Genomic DNA, 17,566 nt, shown 5'->3' with positions numbered 1-17,566 from the left:
AGAATGAATAAATGTTATGTCTTATCACCTTAAAAACATTTCATTTCCCCTTTACATTACTTTGTTCTGATACATTTCTTTGATCAAAAGGAAATAAGGTAAAAGGAATTCATTAAGAATATTTAACTTTTTGAAGAGTGTAGACACATTTTAAGTATCAATTCATATGGTACTGAAACAACAAAATAGTCTAAGGGCCTCCAACGAGCAGATGGTGATCCAAAAAATAACTGTGGGTTCCTCCGAGTGCCTTTTGCTATGCATTCTCTTCCTTTCCGTAACAAACAACTGCATACGTAGAATTACCGTGTCCGGCATATTTATCCATTCATTCATTATTGAGAGAGAGAGAGAGAGAGAGAGAGTGCCTGAATAATAAACAGTGGATTTTAAATGTTTCTTTGTCTTTGGATGTGTGGATTGATAAAAGAAATGTTTAAAATTTCACTGATTCAGTCTCTTTATCTCTAACTAGGGGTAGCTTAAGTTAATAATTCTAAAAAAAATTGATGTTACTCATAAATTTAATGACTTTTGTCCAAAAGTTTTCTTGAAGTTAAACAAAAGTTTAAATGTATTGTCTTTATGATGATTAATTAGATTAGTGATGCTTAACAAATATTAATAACATTTAAAATTATTTAATGGAATCCAATTTGATTTAACAACCCAAGAGCTCTGTCAACCGTGAAGAAAAGATGTTCAATGATGCTAGGTTGGTTCGCTTTAGAGGTTTAACCTAGTCTTTTTATCTAGTCTTTTGAACTTAAAAACATAAGAATTCTTAAAATTTTAGATATGCTCAGCGTGGTTAGAAGAGCAAAAGACACTAAGCCTCATTTAATGAGGCTTAACTAAGTTTAATGAAGCTTGAAAATTTTAATAAAGTATGAGTTTTAATGGAACGTAAGACCTCCTTTCTATTAAGACCTTCTTTCGATTATGGAGATTTTTCTTAATATCTGGAAAGTACCTTAATTCCTAAGGCAATTATGAATACAATGAAAATCTATTGATAAATCAAGATGACTTCTAAAGGATATAATATGCCTGTATCCTTTTTGGACTGGAGGGAAAGGGCACATCAGGGAACTGTAATTGTGAGTATTCCAATAAAACAGCAGATAATATAATAGAATTTTTAAGGAGCCTTTTATGCCATTTAATTTGATCATTTATCCAAGGCAGAATCTCTATACTCTATCCATGAAATGCTGTCTAAAATTTAGCTGTAACTGAACAACACCTGTGATAAGCTTACTATTACTGTACTCTACAAAGTATCACAATGGAATTTTGACCAACCTTTTATGGACAACTAATTATTTTACAGTGAGACACAGAATGGTATTATGAAGCCAGACTGACTTTCATTTGAATATTGACACCAGTAGTTACTGGTTGCTTTTATACACATAACTAGTAATGAAACAGAGTACATGTTGTAATAGTGAAAAATTGTAACAGTAGGAAATTACAGTCACACCTCAGTACTCATTGGCTTCAGAACTCATCAAACCCTGTACTCATGTTTTCAAGAGAATAAAATGTTTCAGCCCCGCGTTTGCTCAGACTCGTGGCACTTGCTGGAACCTGTATGAGTCAGGACGCCACCCTGCAAGAGAAAATGCTTTGTCTCTCATCGCTTGCTTGGTACTGGTTGGTTTCAGCACTGGTTGGTTTCAGCACTGGTTGATTTCGGCGCCCGTCAGGCATTTTTCAGAACTAATTAACAAGGAGACCTAGGTACCACTGTGTATCAACCACCCCACCATTCTTTTGACACTGTTTCTGTAAGTGCTGACTCTGACTAATAGCTTATAGGTAAACAGCATGTTTATATGAGAATCCTAAGAACTAACTTCAAAAGATACAGACTCCGACCTCCAGGCATTCCAGCTCTGGGAGATGTGCTGACCCGCAACAGTGGAGTCAGGATGACTTGAAGCTGGGATGACCAGAAGCCAAGGTGACTAAACGAGAATGACGCACACCAGACCATCACTGTCCTTATCAGAATGTACTGTGCTTGTCTGCCTGTAGAGAATGTTTCAAACCCCTCCCTTGATCTCTTTCTTTTGTTCCCTTCTCCCTCCTTGTAAAAACCTGGGCCACCATGGACATGAAGGATGAGCTTTGAGACCTGAGTCCCCCCTCTTCCAGGTCTTCATGAAATTATTGTCTGACAGTGTGGACCATTAGTCAGTCTGGATGAGGGTTATTTGGGAATTCTCTTTACCATTCTCATACATTCTGGATATTAGAGAGTATTTCAAAATAAAAAGCAAAGCAAACATAATAAAGATAAAATGCAGCTCTCATGAACATCACAATTGTGTTTTTATTTTGTCTTAGATTATCCTGTAAATCTTACTTTTTAATTGGAGTGTTTAATCCACTTAAATTTAATGTAATTATATGATTGATTTTGCTGATTTTCTTGATATGTGTTTTCTATTCTCTCCTCTGTTCTTTGTTCTTTTGATCCTTTTTCTGCCTATTTAGAATGACTATTTTTGATATTTTTTTGCATTTCATTTTGTTCCCTTCATTGTTTATATCTGTACCTCTTTGTTTTAATGTTTTAGCGTTTTCCCTAACAACTAAAAGAGTATTCTTAATTTATGACAGTCTTTCTTGAATTAATATTAAACCAATTTATGTATAATATATCATAGTTATAAAAGTAATCTTCCCTGTTACTCCCTTGCTATCCTTTTTGCTAGTTATGATGCAATTTATCACTATGCCTGTTATAAACCTCACAACAAAATGTTACTGTTTGTGCTTTAAACACACAATTGTATCTTGAAGAAATTAGAAAAAAGTATTTTATATGTACTTATTTACCGTATATAGTGATCTTCCATCTTTCCCAGCTCCACCACTCCAACTTGTATTATTTCTGTTTAGATTGAAGGATTTCCTCTAGCATTTCTTATAGCACAGAACTGTTGGCCTCAAGTCCTATTGCTTTTGTTTATCTAAAAATGTCTTTATTTAACCTTTACTCTGAAACAATATTTATGCTGAATATATAAATCTAGTTCGTAATTGCCTTCTTGCTTTTGTTTTTGGGGCGATCTTTTTGTTTTTAGGGTTTTTCTATCTTTCAACCACTTTAAAGATGCCATTTTATAATTTATGGCATGCCTTGTTTATAATGAGAAGTCAGCCACCAGATTTAACTTTCCTGGCCTTTTCTCAGTAAGTCAATTTCTTACGATTTTGTGGCAGACTTTCTTCTGTCTGGCTGAACCAGGCCCATCCGTTGCTCCAGAACTGTTCTGGGACTTACTCACATATCAACCAGTCCTCTCTGTGGGAATCACTTCATCAAAACTTTCTTCCATCAGTTGCCCTCCAATAATCCTGTAGATAAGTATGGTTTTTCTACTTTTTTCTAGGTTTCCCTTTGTGCTAACACAGGAGTGAAAGCTATCTGTATCTTTTTATATCCCAATCAAAAAGTAAAGCCCCTGTCACCTGGTTCTAATGATGTTGCATCCATGAAGTTTTTCTTTTGATATCTTTGTTCTTCTTTTCAGTTATTTATTGGTGCTACAGTCAGGTTGCTGAAAATCCTCTTTAAATATTTTTTTCAGTTGCAGTTGAGATTCAATATATTATTAGTTTTATGTGACAGAATAGTCGTTAGACACTTATAGAACTTATGAACTGATCCTCCTGATAAGTCTAGTATTCCCCTGGCACCATACATAGTTATTACAACATTATTGACCATATTTCCTATGCTGTGCTCTACACAACTCCGTGACTATTTTGTAACTTCCAGTTTGCACTTCTGAATCCCTTTACCTTTTTCATCCAGCACCCAAACTCTCCTCCCACATGGCAACCATCAGTTTGTTCTCTGTATCTATGAGGGGTTTTTTTGTTTTGTTTATTTCGTTTGGTTTAGATTCCACATATAAGTGAAATCATACGACATTTGACTTATTTCACTTAGCGTAATACCCACTAATCCATCCATGTTGTCGCAAATGGTAAGATTTCTTTCTTTAAGTATATTTTACTGATTATGCTGTTATAGTTGTCCCCTTTTTCTCCCCTCCCTTATCCCCTTCTTCCCTGCCACCTCCCCATAACAGCGTCCCCTCTTAGTTCATGTCCATGGGTTGTACATTGGCTTCTGCATTTCCTATACTATTCTTAACCTCCCTATTTTGTGCCTACCAATTATGCTTCTTATCCCTGTACTTTTTCCCCCTTTCTCCCCTTTTCCCTTCCCTGCTGACAACACTCCATGGGATCTCCATCTCTCTGATTCTGTTCCTGTTCCTAGTTGTTTGCTTAGTTTTTTGTTTGTTTGTTTGTTTTTTAGGTTCAGTTTTTGATAGTTGTGAGTTTGTCATCATTTTACTGATCATAGTTTTGATCTTCTTTTTCTTAGATAAGCCCCTTTAACATTTCATATAATAAGGGCTGGGTAATGATGAACTGCTTTAATTGACCTTATCTGGGAAGCACTTTATCTGCCCTTCCATTCTAAATGATAGCTTTGCTGGATAGAGTAATCTTGGATGTAGGTCCTTACCTTTCATGACTTGGAATACTTCTTTCCAGCCCCTTCTTGCCTGCAAGGTTTCTTTTGAGAAATCAGCTGATAGCCTTAAAGGCACTCATTTGTAGGTAACTCTCTCTTTTTCTCTTGTTGCTTATCTCCTTATCTTTAATCTTGGGTAATGTAATTATGTTGTGTCTTGGTGTGTTCTTCCTTGGGTCCAGTTTCTTTGAGGTTTCTAAGCTTCCTGCACTTCCAAGTCTATTTCTTTAGCCAGAATGGGGAAGTTTTCCTTCATTATTTTTTTGAATAAGTTTTCGATTTCTTGCTCTTCCTCTTCTCCTGCTGGTACCCCTACAATTCAAATGCAGAGTGCTTAAAGTTGTCTCAGAGGTTCCTAAGCCTCTCTTTATTTTTTGAATTCTTGTGTCTTCATTCTGTTGTGGTTGAACGTTTATTTCTTCCTTCTGCTCCAAATTATTGATTCGAGTCCTGGTTTCTTTCCCTTCATTGTTGGTTTCTGTGTATTTTTTTAAATTTCACTTTGCATAGCCTTCACTTCTTCCTCTATTTTGCATCTATACTCAATCATTTGTGAGCATGCCAATCACCAGTGTTTTAAAGTCTGCATCTGATAGGTTGAATATCTCCTTGTAGCTTAGTTATTTTTCTGGAGTTTTGATCTGTTCTTTCACTTGGGCCATATTTCTTTGTCTTGGCATACCTGTTATGTCATAAGGGACAAAGTCTTAGGTATTCTCCTGGGCAAGCAACCCACTTTGCTGCATTGTGGTACTGTATATGGCAAATGGGACAGAGGGAGAACAATACCACTTTCTCAGCTCTCACCCCACTTTCAGTCACTTCCCCTGCTACCCATAAGTGAATCGGGCCCCTCTGGTGCTGATTCCCAGGTGGGTGGGTTTGTGTATGTTCTAGGACCCTGTGGGTCCCCCCAGTAGCCTCTCCTGTAAGACTGGCAGTTTCTCCCACTGCCACAACCCCCACTGGTTTTTATAGCCAGAGGTTTTGAGGTTTTTATTTCCTGTGTTGGAACCCTGGGTTGCACAGTCTGCCTTGCTTCCCAGTTTTTCCTCCTGGTTTATCCACACACAAATGTGAGACCTCCCAGTCCTCCAGCCACTGCCTTGCCACACATCCTCTCCAAGCCAGCTGCCTGTCTCTGCCCCTCATACTGGTCGGGATAAATGTTTCTTTTTTATCTCCTTTGTTGTCGGACTTCCATACAGTTCGATTTTCTGGCAGTTCTTGTTGTTGTTTGTTTTCAAATTTGTTGTTGTCCTTCTTTTGGTTAGGCAAGGAAGCAAAGCATATCTACCTATGCTTCCATCTTTCACAAATGCAAGTATTTCATTATTTCTTTATCCATTCATCTATTGATGGACACTTAGGTTGCTTCTATATCTTGGCTATTGTAAATAATGTTGCAATGAACATAGGGATGAAATTTTACTTGATTATGATATATTATCTTTTTACTGTAATGTTGAATTTGTTTTGCTCATATCTTGTTGAGGATTCTTGAATCTATGTTCATCAGAGATATTGGCATGAAATATCTTTTTCATCACTTTACTTTCCATCTGTGTGTGTCTTTTGATCTGAGGCAGGTGTCTTGTAGACAATAGATGCATGGGTCTTGTTTTCTTCTCCATTTGAATTGCTGAAAATTTATTATGTTACTTTTAAGTCATATAATCTTGGCTTATAGTAAGCTTGCACTTAATCATTCTTATTTAAATAAGGTTAGTCTTCTGGAACAGAGATCAACAAATCATATTTTGGCTGAATGTTAAAGTGATCTTAATGAAATAAAAAAAAATTTAAGAAAAATCTTTCAGAAAAATGTCCTTAGTAAAGCAAGAGGTTATTTTTCCTTCTAAATAACTTAAAAATAATTCATTTTAATAACATTTACATGTACTTCCAAGGGTTAAACTCATAATCTTCAGTCTACTTATTTTTTATTAAAAACAATATAAATATTCACCAATATTCATTCTTCTAGTATATTGCCCAATGTATATTATATCTAAAAGATTCCCAATGGTGGTGTTACATTCACATTTTCAATGTCTAAGGTAAAGTGTTCGTCAGTGTAATTATCTGAATAATTGTGTAATTACCTTAATAATCTTCTAAGGAAGCAAATGTGTGTTCTTACTGTTACTCTGTATCTCTCTTTCTCTCCTTCTATTTATCTTATTTGATAACTTTATATTATTTGGTCCATATTGGAACTTTTTTCTTATTCTTGTTCTGAATATAGCTTTAAAAGTATTCATCATTGCATAACATCGTTTTTATGGTTCACATCTGTTCACTCTGTTCTTGTGAGATATTTTTTATTTTATTATGGTTATATGATACTACCTACATCATGTACAAATGCACATTTAAAGTCTGAGCACATCAAAGCCTTGTGTTGTAGTCCCAGATACTTCTCCTTTTCTTAGCTGAAGTTTCCTGGATTTGAAACAACTAAATTTTATTTTTGTAATGCATTATTAATTTGAATTGCATTAACATTTGGAAATGACCATATGATCATATCTATCTTTTCCATGAAATTTAAGGCATTTTTGATCAAGTTATTAGTTTTTCTAAAAAATATATTCTTTGTCTTTTCTAAGACAAAATCATTCTGGACTCCTGGGCCAAGATTCTGTTCATTAGCCATTTAGTTAATTAATTTATTTAATTTTCCAAAAGTCACACCTTTCTCCAAAAAAGAAATGAAAATATCATTAATTGTATCCCTTTTGTCCTTGGTTATTATCTATGAAAATGTAAATTGTGGTAATTAGCTCTAACTCACAAAAGCTCTTTTATTAAGCACAATTTTCTGAGTCAAATGAAGTACCTAACTCAGACTTTGGCTAACTACACTAAAAATATTTCCCTCATCTCTACTTTTTTGCTGCATTGGTCCTACTCCAAGTTACCAAAATAAAAATATTGTTATCAAAATATACATAAATTTTACTATTTACTCACACTTTCAAAAAGAGTCCCAAGAGATGACAGGTTTAGAACAGAGAAAGAAAGAACAAATGAGAGAAAGGTCAGAGAAATCTGCCAACTAAGTAAGCATTTGACCATATGTTCTGGCCCAAGCTGAGAATCCTCGAGTCAGTACTGAGCTCTATGCCTGGCTCCTTCATTTAATCCCTTGAGCAAAATTTTATTTCAAATAACTAATTTTTTCTCCATAATTCCTTACTCTTGTGCTTTCTCTATATTCCTAAAAACCTTGTCGGCCATAGGAGACTGACAGATGCAGAAGGTGCTTGCAGAATTAGTTTTCCCGTTTCAACATTTAGAATAAAACCAGAGCTGGAGGAAGGTAGGAGAGAGTAGAATGGGAAAATAATGTTAGAGTTCCTAACATTATTTAAGTAGGACATAAACAAGTCTTTTCATTATGAGGGCTACAGTGTTCTTTGGAAAAAATTCAACACCATTGTACCTCAAAGTGTGGAATATTCATTGACCCCTTATTCTTGAACCACCCACTATCCAACAGTCTTACTGAAAATTTTCTGAACTGAAATAAGGGACTGACTAATAGAGGAATAATGATTCTTTAAAGGATTTTTTTTCTTGGTCTACATGGCATTAAACTATCTCAACAATCACTGGATGCAAATTTTAATGTGCTTTTCTGTAGTTTTCTTAAGATTGTTGTGCTTGGATTTTTTGAGTTTTTGGATTTATTTAGTAAAAATTGTCATCAAAATAGGAAAAATTTTGACCATTACTTCTTCAAATGTATTTCTAGTCCCTTCATTTCTTTTGAGATTCAATTATACATGTTAGGCCATTTAAATTTTCCCACAGTTCTTAACTCCTTTGTTCATATTTTTATAGTAATTTATTTCTTGATTTTCATTTTAGATAGTTTCTACTGTTCTTTTTATCTGAGAAATTTTTAGGTTTCATTTCTAGAAGTTTTATGGGAACCCTTTACATAGATTCAATATTACTTTTAAACTTGCTCAAGTTTTTTTTTTTTCCCCCTAGCTTCCTGGGCATATAGAATATAGGGATAATAACCTTTCTCATATGCTTGTTATAAATTCTATCATGTGTTATTTCTGGGTGTTTTTTGTGTATGTGTATGTGTGTGTGTGTGTTCATTATGAGTCAATATTTTTCTGCTCTTTGGTATGCCTGGTAATTTTTGACTACAAGCCAGGCATTGTGAATTTTACCCTTTTGGGTGCTCTATATATTTGTATTCCCTATATATTCTTGAGGGGTTTTTCCCTGGGAAACTCTTAAAAATTCTTTGAATTCTTCAAAGCACACTTTTAAAATTTATTATCTGGAGCCAAAGCAGCCTTAATCTAGGTCTAACTTTCCTTCCTATTGAAGCAATACCCTGCTACTGAGGCACTTTTGGATTGTGGGAAGACCAACTTTTCCAGGTCATGCACGAGCTCTCTGGATTGTTCTCTTCATTCATGTAAGATGGTTATTTGACTGGACTCATGTAGTTTGTGCTAAGCTGAACACGTGAATGAGACCCTCAGAAAATCTCCAGAGTAATATGTCTGGGTAGCTCTTGTCACTCCAGAACTCTTTGTGAGATATGAATACCTTGGCCTCCCTAGGCTCTAAGCTCCATCTCCTCAACTCAGAAGTTCACTAGGATCCCTGGGCTCCCGCTCCCATTGCAGCACCCTGCAAAGTCACAGGCAGTACGTTAAGGCAATTACAGGATTCACCTCATTTTCGCTCCTCTCTCAGAGCTTAGAGATCACTCTTTTGTGTTGCCTTATATTCAATAATTGGAAAAATACACACACGTGCATTTATTGTTTTCATATGAAAGTGTCAGTTCTGTTACTCCACTCCATGCAAGTTGGAAGCTACAGTCCCCTGTGAGTTTGTATTTTATTTTTCAACTATCTCATATTTACAGTACATAATCACTTAAAAGTGATTTATTTGAAATCTCAGAAACAAGCAACTTGTGAGACTTTTGCAAAGAAATTAGACTTGATGTTTTTTAAATGTAATAGTTTTCGTAACCATTTTAAATTAATAGTCCTAAAGTAAGGAAGCAATCCAGCAGTAATTTTTTTTTTTCTGAACTGCCTCTGCTACTTTCTTTTTTTTTTAAAATATATTTTAATTTATTTTCAGAGAGGGGGAGAGTGGGAGAGAAACGTCAATATATGGTTGTCTCTCACATGCCCCCTACTGGGGACCTGGCCCACAACCCAGGCATGTGCCCTGACTGGGAATCAAACTGGCAACTCTTTGGTTCGCAGCCCATGCTCAATCCACTGAGCTACACCAGCCAGGGCCCTCTGCTACTTTCAATGGTTTCAAATTTTAGCAAAGAATCTTTATTTTTTCAAACAGAATAAATTCCAGTGAGGTTTTAAAAATTATAATATAACACCAGTTAAAGCATGGTCAGAGAGTTTTTGCTTAAATCTAATTAAAAATAACTAAAATTCACTTTCATTGCTATTTTCATGCATCGTTTAAAGTTGTAATTCTTATGAACTATGCCTGAGGTTTTAAGTATTAGATAATGGCAAATTTATACATTTTTAAATGAAATATACAAGGTCATATACAAACCAACATAGATACCATTATTTCAGTCTTCTAGAAAGCTAAATTTGAAGTCCATACTTTATACAGAGTAGGAAATAATATTGGGTGTTACAATTATGAATGGATGGGAAGTTAATTCTGCCTCAGTGATAATTTAACTCAGCTACTTGTCAGGAGATCAATTCTTATGAGTTAAATTACTCTTTTAAATATTAGTAACAAAATGTATCTATATTATAAAAATATAGAATAATGCTTTTACTATATTTTTAATTTATAGGCATATTTTTCAAACAGAAATTATCTATTTTAAGAAAGATGAACTTAGCATCATAATGTTTGTTTACAAGACTACATATTAATCAATTAATTTATATTCTAACAGCTCAACTCTCAGACTCATTCCATTTGTTGTACAATGAAGGTCTTGAATTTTTTTCCTATGCCTCTTTTTTCCAGGCAATAAATCTCAAATGTAAATCAAACTAAATTCTCTATGCTTTTCACATCCTATTTGCAAACTGTTATCTTGTGGTGTTGTATGCAAATAATACAACAGAAATAGAAAGAAAAACATTAGCAGGGAACACCAATGAAATCAATTCTCTGAGACATAAAAACTAAGACCAATAAATCTACAATGAAGGTATTAAAAATGGTCAGCAACCTTTTCTCTGTTAAACTCCATCACTTTCTCTCTTTCTTAATAGTGTTTGCACCATTCCAGAATGACAATTTCCTAAGGCTCAGATTTCCATACCACCTGTGAATATCACAGAGATAACGTGGTCCCGGAGCACTCCAACAACAGTGGGAGTGCTCTGTGCTCTGAGCTCTGAGCTCAGCTGTGGGGTCTATTCTGACTCCCTAGATTTGAAGTAATGTTCACCTCCTCCTCTGTACCATGCAAATTCAAAAACATAAAAAATTTTGATTTGTCCAATAGGTCTTTGGTTCAGATACCAAGGGCAAAGTAAAATGAAATTTACTTCATTTTTTGTGCATTTTATGATTTGTTCTATTTTTCAAAAGTCTGTATAACTGTGACATGAAAAATAAAATATATTTTAAGCAAATTCTGTGTTGTGGACAATTTGACCATAACACGTTTCTCAAATATAAGAAAACATAATGAATCCAAGAATAGCATTGTCTTTCCATGAAGTAGTTAATTGCTTACCTTGGTTGATTTAAGTTCTTGAGAAGAGAAAGATATTAAGCTTATATCATGTATTTATACCTTATTACATATGGTTTGTAAATCTTTGTCTATAAGAGAGGGATAAGTCAGAATTTGAGAGCTCCGAGTGACTGAAATTGTGAACAGAGACTAACTCTGAGAATTGAAAGAACATGAAGTATAAGAACTGAGGATGTTCAATGCCAGCAATGTATCCACTTGTTGAGTCTATATTTTTGCACTGTTTCTTACTAATACCCCATATTAAAAAGGATACTTAAATACAAGTAACCCTCATATCTCAAAAGTATTTGAGATATTTTGATGTTCTATATCTTATTTTATTTTATAATTTATGAATTGGTATCATTTCAGTGGAATTGTTAAAGCAATAAAAATGTTTGTATTACCAATAACATTTCATCTAGAGCAAAGAATGAAGCTCTAACACCCATGCAAACCTTTTCATGTGGTGAGCAAAGGCACCTTCAAGCATTAAACTTAGTATCTTTTATTTTCAAAAGAAAATTTTGAAAATATGGAAATTCAATTGTTTTCCAATTATAGTCAGAGGCATATTTAAGATTAGGATGGAGATTTTCTAATTGCCAGTTTTAGTAATTAGTGTACATGGTATAAATAAAGTCTCCGTTCACCTCATTCTAACACTGTCTCCCTCCTACCCATGTCCTGGTCTTACATTCCACATCTTCCCTCAATGGAAATGCCAATAAATATTGCTCATGCATATGGACATAATGACATTGTATCAAATAATTCTTAAGGAATTTTTATCCTAAATAATACTTGTATCCTTAATAGACTTTACTAGACTCAAATATGTAAGCATAAAAATAACATTTCAATGAGAGGAGAGCCTGGTACTAAGGACCCACCTTATGGATTCCATCTTTTACCAAACCACTCACCTGCACACTGTTGGAAGCATTTTCACAGCATGTTCCATGTAAAGCTTCTAATCACAGACTTAGCCAAGATACTTCGCACTGGCAACGGGAGAAAGAGGGGCATGGGCTTGATGGGATCTGCAGACACAATGAGGATAAAAAATAAATAAAGCCATTGCTTACAGTTATGACCTTGATATAATAACCAAATATAAAGCAGATTTTGAGCAATACAGGAGGATTATTATATATCCCTAAAATAATTCCAAAGTTTTGTCACAAGCTGCAAGAAGAAGACAGTATCTGTGCCAAGTAATCAAGGCATGAGAAATTATGTCTCAATCGATACATAATAATGTCAACAGACATAAATCTACTGGAAAAGTTAAGGCAGACCTGAGGTCATCAAGACTAAACAAAGGGAACATCATGGGTGCCAAGTTTGAGCAGAAAAATGAGGGACAGCTTTCAAATGCATCTACAGTAGGAGGTCACAAGAAGGAGACAATGCAATGCCACAGGAGTGAGTAAAATGGGGCTACGGAATGAAAAATAAAGGCAAGAAAGCCAGGAAAGTTATTTGAGGGCTGTCACAAACAGGGGTCCCAAGTGGAGTTACGTTGAAAGAGGACCTATTCCATGTACAAAGCATGAAGTAGGTAATTGTCTACTAAGCTTGATTTCAGAAGCATGGGAATGTCCTACCATATTAAAAAAAAAAAACACAACACCAGTTTTTCATCTATTGACTGATTGTTGATTTAATAATCAATACCAAAAACAATACCTTAAAGTTTTGACCCTCCATGGGAAAGAAATCTGCTGCCAATTCTTTTTACCTTAGTAAGGTGACATTAAGATTGATGGTGAATCTCCAATCTTCCTGAGTCTGGAATCTATATGGTTAGTGAACCACTCTATGCTTTACATACTGGTAGTGTCAACCTTTCTTCATATTATTTTTATAATGTATACGTTCTTCTATAGTTCTGAAAGTAGCAGTGAATTAATAATCATGTATATTCATGTCTTCCTCATCCAATCTCCTCATTTTAAATCCCAAAGGAAACCCTTGTAACTTTTATTAATTCTTTATCCTCAAAACTTAGTATGGAATCTTATATATGTTAGGCATTCAGTATAGGTTGATCAAAACATTACTGAAGGTACTTTTATTCAAGAAAAATAGTGATTTTCAGCCATGTAAATCATGTATTATTAATTCTCCTTGTGGGCACACAGTCTGAGAAATGCTTTATTTTTACATTTAAATAAGCTATCCTCTCTAAGTTGTTTTAAATTCTACTGTCCTCACTGAGAATTAGTTGGTGTTAAGAATCCAAATTACATTTCTACCTCTGTCTGACTTACTCTTTGTCCTTGGTGCCACAACTTCTATTTTCCTAGATCTAAATTCCAGATAATACTATTGATTCTTTGTGTGTAATGTTGAGTGATGCTCTTTATCCTCTTTTAGTAGGGAATGCTATTTGAAAACTTTTCTAGTAAAGTAATATTTTTGATGCTATATTGAATATGCTACCATAAATCGTCTCTCAAATAATTTTGAGTAAACATATATTTTAAAATACATACATACAGAGGCTCACCTATTCACCTTCCAGACCAATAGATTCTATTTGGCTGGGATTTGGGGAACAGTTTGTACCAGTGGAGTAGAGTAAAGCAAATGTTTTATGTCCTTGTTCACATCAGCGAGGTGGTTCAAACAAATGAGTTCACAAATAAATGTGGTTTATGAAGGTGTGTAAGAAGGTTTTGTAGTTAAAACACTTTATCAAGACACCAAGAGTCTTTGCCAGGGAATTCTTAGCTTCATGAAACAGTTTCATCAACTCCTGTAAGTAATTTCACTTTTTGTCACTGCATTGTAATAAGATACTTTGATGTGGGAAAATTCAGATGAAGTCAGATATGACATGGTTGACCTTATTTCAATCAGCCTATGATATATTTTTTAAGTTATTTTCTTTCAGTAATATATTGTCCCTTCTTAAGAATGTTTATTGTTGGCTAGAAACTATTTCATTCTAGCATGCACAGACCACATCGTCAGATCCTTACATCCTCTTAGCTTCTTCAGAGTAAGTAGCCTACTCTATGACCTTGCAACCCGCCACAGCCAATTGCACTAGCTGCACAGTCAACCAAAACTGGGCCAATTGTAATTTGTCCCCAAGGAATGTCGAGTCATTATGCAGAGGGATTGGAAGATGCAGTCTCTCCACATTTTTTTTTTTTTTAATTCTTGTTTCTTCATTCTGTTCTGGTTGAATGTTTATATCTTCCTTCTGGTCCACACTGTTGATTTCAGTCCCTGTTTCCCCCAACATCCAAATCATAGGGGTGCCAGAAGGAGAAGAGGAAGAGCAAGAAATTGAAAATGTAATGAGGGAGAACTTCCCCAGTCTGGTGAAGGAAATAGACTTCCAGGAAGCTCAGACAGTCCCCCAAAAGTTGGACCTTAGGAAACACACACTGAGGCATGTCATAATTACATTAGCCAAGATTAAAGATAAGGAGATAATCTTAAAAGCAACAAGAGAAAAGGAGACAGTTACCTACAAAGGAGTTCTCATAAGACTATCAGCTGATTTCTCAAAAGAATACGTTGAGACCACAAGGGGCTGGAAAGAAGTATTCCAAGTCATGAAAGGCAAGGACCTACATCAAAGATTACTCGATCTAGCAAAGGTATCATTTAGAATGGAAGGGCAGATAAAGTGCTTCCCAGATAAGGTCAAGTTAAAGGAGCTCATCATGACCAAGCCCTTATTATATGAAATGTTAAAGGGAATTATCTAAGAAAAAGAAGAAGATCAAAACTATGAACAGTAAAATGACAACAAACTCACAACTATCAACAACCGAACCTAAAAAAAAACAAAAACAAAAATGAACTAAGCAAACAACTAGAACAGGAACAGATTCACAAAAATAGAGATCACATGGAGGGTTATCAGTGGGGAGGGGGAGGGGGCAAAGGTACAGGAATAAGAAGCATAAATAGTAGGTATAAAATAGACAGAGGGAAGTTAGGAATAGTATGGGAAATGGAGAAGCCAAAGAACTTATATGTATGACCCACGGACATGAACTAAGGTGGGGGAATGATGGTGGGAGGGGGTTACAGGGCAGAGGGGAATAAAGGGAGAAAAAATGGGACAATTGTAATAGCATAATCAATAAAATATATTTTTAAAAAAACCAGGCAGTCTCTGCACCAAAAGGGTCTTACGTGGCTGTCAAGTGCTGCCATGAGCAACTTAAGGAAATCTGATGCGCACATACACACACAGAAAAAAAAATATGAAAGAAGCTGAGTCTCATAAGAAGCAGGGTTGAGAGAAAACATGAACCCCAAAAGAAAGCATGCAAGAAATAGGAATAATAGTGTCTAATTATCTTACAGTTCTTGGTGTTTATTCCCATGACTAAATTCCACCCGCACTTTTACTGGGAATTCTGTAATTTTTTCTACATATAAATGTTCTTCCTTCCCAGGGTAGAATTCAAGCTTATGCTTGTATTGAAAATAACTACACTTCTACAAACCTCTGAGTGAGTACTTAAAAAAATGGTTATTGATTAAAATATATCTATTTTTAAAGATGTTAGTTTGCTTTGGATATTTTAGTTCCAAGGAATCAAACAGATCAAATTTAGAACTCTCATATCTGATACAATCATCACTGACAGAGTCCCTAATATGGGGTAGGTGTTAGGCCCATGGTTTTACATTATCGCATTTTATCCTCCAACAAACTTGAGAGTTACATGCTATTTCTAGAATTTCACATATGATGCAACTGAGACTTAAATAACTTTCTTAAGGTCAAAGAGCCATTAAGTGATAAAACTGGAATACAAATTCAGGTCTTTCCAACTCCAGAGACCTCATTCTTTTTCTATTTAATTCACATAAAGTTGGTCAGTTTGTTTCTGTGCTCAGGTTATAACTAAGCTGTTTTTATGACTAATGGGAGATTAGACTACTGAGGATAGCTTAAATATTTGTAATTATTAACTTGTTAATTAAATGAATGAATATGGAATTAAAGAACATCTGAAGTCAGAACCAGCTAAATACTAAAGATTAAAAGAGAACAAAAATCCCTCAAATGCAACTTAATGTATTATAGGAATTTATTTTGATTGTGCCTTTTAGGGAGTAAAATGATATCTTTTCAACATCTTTAATTCCAACATTATTATTTTTATGAAGGCAAAGTTGGAAACTTTGCTGAAAAATAAATATGTACTTAGTAGTCTGTAAACATATCAGATATAATAAATGAACACTTTTATGACAAATATATGAAAAAGATAATTCACAGAAGTGAGTATTTTTACAACATTGTAAAAACACTACACATAGCTACTATACATTTGAGTAGATCTTCCTTATTATTATTAACATAGATTTATCTCTCTGCAATCTAATCATTCATGCAAACTTATAAGTACTACATTATTTTTTAAAAGATTTTATTTATTTATTTCCAGTCACAGGAGAAGGGAAGCTGAAAGAGAGGGAGAGAATCAATGTGTGGTTGTCTCTCACATGCCCCGTACTGGGGACCTGGCCTGAAACCCAGTAATGTGCCCTGACTGGGAACCGAACTGGTGACAATTTGGTTTGCAGGCTGGTGTTCAATCCATTGAGCCAAACAAGCCAGGGCAGTACATTATTTTTAATATGCTTTCAAAATTTTAGCTTTTGCCATAAAGTGATGAAATTGTACTTTCCAATGAAGAGATTGACCCAATAATGCAGAGAAAACACAGTCAATCCCCAAGTTACATTTTTACAAGATAAATCCATGAAAATAAGTTTGACTAAGCTTCTAAAATGCCTGTCTCTTAAGCAATATTATTTTCAATTATGTTTTGCTAGTATATCATCAAAAAAGATGACAACTTCTAAAAGCTATAATTATGCCATCTGAAACTTCAAAAATCTTGAGTACCAACTACCAGATTAAAAATAATTTGCATGAATTTAGAAAAATAATTTGTGAAACATCACTCTGATGAAAGATTTTAGATGGAGTCTAGAATATAATTACATATTTTAAGACTTTTTTAAGAAAATGATTTCTTTTAAACCACTTTAAGAGAATCTCTTAAATCCTACATGTATATATGTATGTATTTTTTATTCATTTATTTTAGTTTTTTAATGACAAAGAAGACCAAAATACCAGCTCACTCTTTAAGACAGCCTCTGTTTGTACATTAAATAAACATCAATTATAAAGAAAATCTGGAAAGGAAAACTCTTTTTAAGACTAGCAATCCTCAAAATTAAGATAAACATTTATGGCATCAGAAATA

This window comes from Desmodus rotundus, chromosome 2 (genome assembly GCF_022682495.2).
Source record: "Desmodus rotundus isolate HL8 chromosome 2, HLdesRot8A.1, whole genome shotgun sequence".
In the NCBI taxonomy this organism is placed as follows: domain Eukaryota; kingdom Metazoa; phylum Chordata; class Mammalia; order Chiroptera; family Phyllostomidae; genus Desmodus; species Desmodus rotundus.
This window is presented reverse-complemented; position numbering follows the sequence as displayed.